We start from the raw sequence: 5313 nt of genomic DNA, 5'->3' as shown, positions 1-5313 counted from the left end.
GACTGACCTTACTCGCCGAGTCAACCCAATGACTCGCCGAGTTCCAATATCCAGAACTTCACTCAATACGCGACCTAACTCGCCGAGTCACCCCGAGACTCGACGAGTTCAACAACTCTGAGTCCACTCGCCCTCAACTCACCGAGTCATCCCTTGACTCACCGATTCTCGACTCAACCCTAGAATATCGGGACTCTTCGACAAGACTCGCCGAGTCCAAGAACAGACTCGCCGAGTCTATGGCTATCTTCAGCCTACTCGCCGAGTTGTTCATACAACTCGCCGAGTCCAAGGGCATCTTCAAACTACTCGCCGAGTCTGTTCATCGGACTCGGCAAGTCCATGCCATGCAACCGCTCCAACTGCTTTCTAAGGTCAGATCTGCTCCGGCAATTCATAGGTCTGGCCTTCCTAGACTGGTTCATCACGTAAAGTCCTTATTTCGGTGCTCATAATACACCCCATGACTCATAATTGACGTTTTGACCTAAGGCATAAGGATTCCAATCCAAAACCTCCATTGATTCCCGAAAAGCTCAGGCATGGGACACTCTGGACTTCCAAGAGTCCCAATATAGGGTTCCAATCGCTTGGGGGACTAAGGAAGCACTCAATCTAGCCACAAAAGGGTTCCATAACCCTAAATCCATATACACATCAACATAGAAGGGAACAACTCGAAAATATTACCTGAATAACGTTGCTCTGTGTCCCCAACCCTCAGAATATGGCTTCTCCTGTTGTTCCCTTAACCAAGCCTCCTCCTCCTTGCAAAATAACACTTCCAAGATCAATAATGGTCTTCTACCTTGCTCCAGATGCTCACAATCGAATTAGGGTTTCACTCAAAGGACTAGGGTGAACAATGACGGCCATAAGGCCCCTTATATATGTCCCAAACCTGGGAAGTTAGGGTTTCGCTAAACAGCGCGGACTTGCCGAGTCCATATCCGGACTCGCCGAGTCCAGTCGCGAACCCGCGACCAGATCCGCGATCCTACTCGGCGATTCTGAGCTCCAACTCGCCGAGTCCCCTCTTAAAACACCCAAAATCATAATTATAACAATACCTGGAATTCCGGGCTGTTACAATTCTCCCTCACTTATATTAGGCTTCGCCCTCGAAGCCTACAGCAACTCAACTCCAAGGATATTCCCACAACGCTCCACCGGGCCTTAACCGGCCCAGGTCTCTCAAGGCATAAATATCGAAACTCGAACATACATTCCCCTCCTTCACGGTGTCCTGATCACCATCTCGAACCGGGCATCGACTGTACCCCTGATCATCACTCTCAATAACCGAGAATTACCCAAGATGCAACTCTGCTCTAAATCGCAACGATCACTCGACCCATAAGAGCTAGAAAACCCTGAACCAGCGAATCCCCAATCCGATTTCCACTCTATCCATTCCGCGACGACGGAATGACCCATCCTCAATCTCAGAGCAACTCTCACGAGTTCCCCTCTTGCAACCGCATACTCATGCTGGACTAGCTCCTACACCCTCAGATTGGGAAAACCTGACGCACTGATAATATCCTCAAATATCTCCCAGAATGAATCACTAATATACACCCCATACCCTGATCAGAATCACACTAAGAGTTCAAGACTCTCTCTCTCTCTCTACATCCCTTCCGAGCCTTTTGGCTCTACACTTGCGGATTTCCCTCCGCGACCTCAGCGGTCATTCCAAACCGGATGAGCTTCTAATCCACTGCCGCAAACACGCTGCTCACTAACCATACTCGAATTGCTCTAACGTAACTCTGCTCTGCCACTTTCACTTCCGTGGACTTGTACTCCCTCTCGGAGTTACACACCTCTTACCTTTCTCTCTTCCTTTACCAAGGAATCCACCCGGCTACAATGTCACTCCGACAAATGCCATGGTGCTTGCCCGACGCTACACCACCCTTAGCGTGTCCGCTATCCATCCAATACACTTATTCTGACTCTCCTCGCAGGGACTCTCAAGCCCATGCACTACCTCAACTAAACAAGATCGCTACCCGGGGCCAGACCTTCCATTGCAACCACACTGCAACATACACAATCCGCAATCTCAAACTGATCCAACAATACCAGCAGAGTCTCCAGCATGACTGGACCGACTCACATAACACATATTATCCACTCGAGGCTATATCTCTGTGGGTCCGTACACCCAACTCTGCGAACCCTCAGGTTCTAACTCTGGGAACCTTCCAGTTCCAACTCTAGAAACATGCACAACATAAATCCCGTGGGATTAATGCAGTACAACCCATCACGTACATCAAGCATACAAATACTCTGATCACGTAACCCCGGTTACCTACTCAAACTTGATCCCGGCCTGCTCCCAGGCCTCCACAATCAAATGCCCTAGGTCTGTATCCCGCCCCGCATACCCGACACTCGCTCTTGTCAGCCTATACTCTGAGCTGACAGAACACTGCTGAATCCCAACAGCTAAGCACCCTCACATACTCATCGATCTCCCGGAGAATTCTCCAATTCTCCCCCACTTAAAGCACTGACTAACAACCACCAGTCGCCAACAACGACCTTCCAAAACAACCCTACACAAGGAGAACACTTACACACTGGCTGCTTCCCACAAGCATAAACAACCCTCAGCAAAACACATCTCCTCACTGATCAATCCGCTCAAAAGAATCCGATCTCCAATTATCCATTCCATGATTATAGATGCTACCCGACACTCAACCTAATGCCGCATCTCCACTAATAACCCTCACGAACGATAACCAACGATAGCACAAAACACCAAACTATAATCATACCAACCCTCAGGGAACAACGGATACCAAAACAAAAACCCGAAACATAAATCCACACAAAGATACCAGCACAAACAATACACCACCATAATCGCAAGATAACAAAACATCAAGAAAGAAACATACCCGCAGCTGCCTCCAACACTGCTCTGACCTCCTCTGCCGCAAGATGATAAGCACGACCCTGAGCCCCTGGGGCTCCGCTCCATCCTGACCTCCTCCTGGAATCCTCAAAGTGGCCGGTGCTGGAGCCTGCACCGGTCCTGCAGAAAGTTGTGGACAGTTGACCCTCAAATGTCCAACCTAACAACAATGATAACAAATCCTCAAATCCCGAACCGGCACTGACTGCCGACAATCCTGCGCATAGTGCTCCTCCTTTCCGCACTTGCGGCATGCACCACCGGACCAACAAACTCCGGTATGACCCATCCCACACTTCCCACAAGTGTGGCCGCTCAGATTCCCCACTCTAACATCAATGGTCCTGGACCGTTTCGGCGCCGGCTGCGACTGCATCGGAGCCTGCCTCAGCTCACGCAACTGTAACTCAACCTTCAACTCACACCGTCTGGCGGCCTCCTGGAACTCTAACAAGGTCTCGCACCTCTGCGCAGGCACGGACTGTCTGATATCCCCCTTGAGCATACTCAGATATCGGGACGTCTGAGCCTGCTCCGAAACGAACTCAGGGCAAAACACCGCCCTCTCAGTGAACATCCTGATGATCTCAGTCATCGACTCCGAATCCTGCTTCAGCTCAAGGAACTCCTGAGTCAATCTCTCCCTCTCACCCCACGGAACATAGCGAGTGCTGAACATCTCTCTGAACTGATCCCATGAAACCGCAGCCCTCTACGCATCGGAATATGACCCCGCGGTCAATCTCCACCAATCCTTCGCCCCGAGCCTCAACAGGTTCAGAGCACCCCTCACCCTCTGATCAGCAGGGCATAAACGCGTGGAGAAACACCCCTCCACGTCTGATAACCATCTCATAGCAACAATCGGGTCCTGAACTCCATCGAATGTGGGAGGCTTCGTATAATAGAAATCCCGATACTGAAAACCCCGACTAGCTCCTCCCTTTACAGCCGCTGCTACAGCCGCTGTAGCCGCCGCGGCAGCCGTCTCTGCGAGAGCCGCATATCGCTCATCAAAATACTCAATCATGGCGGTCTTGATCGACCCAACAATTCCGGCAACTCAGCCCGGAACAATGCAGCAACCCCATCACGTAGGATCTCGCGAATCCTCGCATCCAACTCGCTCGTGCTCGTCTAATCGATAACCTCAGACGGCACCGATCCACCCGGAACTCGCTCTCCAGCTCCCGATCCTGATCCGGATCCACTATCATCATGCCTCGAAATCTCCATACCGAAGACACCATACCAATCTCAGACACTTCCCACAATCCTGGGGTCCAACTCTCGCAACCCAACCCTAGAGATCGTGGTTTCCCTGATACGCGTATGGGTCCTGTGCTTTCAGTAGTACGGGCCCATACTACCTTCCACACCTACCCATATTTGTATGAAGTACTACCACAATACCCTAGAGAACATGCATAACAACTATCAACCCTCACCACTAGAGGAACACTGAGAATCTCCCATAAGGGACCCTAGGCTACAGGCATCACAAATCAGGCAACATTATCATGAATTCCTGAAGATCCCTAGCCTAACTCTAGCATGCTGTTCTATCAAGCTCAAATAAAACAAATATCATGTATGGTATCTTGGGGTTACTTACTGGCTCCGGCTGATCGTACCTCCGCGTCCTCCCTTTACTTAATTTGAAAACCATTTTAAATTTTCTCTTTTTAAAATCCTCCTCGATTTGAGACTGGAGTCACACGAATGTTCCCCCAATTCACTCAAACCAAGGCTCTGATACCAACTTGTAACGACCAAAATTTCAAAACAATTAAAACTTTTCGAAACCACTCATTTTAATAACGTTGTTACAAAAAGGTTTTCAATACATTATTTAACAGAGTATTTTCCCAGGTTCATATCATAAAACACCAACGCGAGGAACGGTACGATCACGCCTTTGCCTTGCCACAGACTCCTGAGAACCTGAAAACACAAAACCACAACTGTAAGCCCGAAAGCTTAGTGAGATACCCCCAAAATACCAACCACATATACGCCTTTCCAGGCCACGACCTTCCGGTCCAAAACATATCGCCTTCCGGCCCATATCATATTGCCTTCCGGCCCATAACATATTGCCTTCCGGCCCACCGCATAACAAGCATACCTATCATAACAAAACATAAAACGACCCTGCATACCAGGTCACACCCTAGGTCTAGCAATCATACGCATAACACATAATCATACAACAGTTCACAGTCAGCAATCGGTCGACATACCACATAACATAGCATTACTCACATAACACATAATCATATAACAGTTCACAGTCAGCAATCGGTCGACAGACCACATAACATAGCATTACTCTATTCAAGATACCGACCTAGCCGGTCACTAGCATAACATCACCC

Source organism: Lactuca sativa, chromosome 6 (assembly GCF_002870075.4).
Source record: "Lactuca sativa cultivar Salinas chromosome 6, Lsat_Salinas_v11, whole genome shotgun sequence".
In the NCBI taxonomy this organism is placed as follows: domain Eukaryota; kingdom Viridiplantae; phylum Streptophyta; class Magnoliopsida; order Asterales; family Asteraceae; genus Lactuca; species Lactuca sativa.
Note: the sequence above shows the minus strand (reverse complement) of the source record.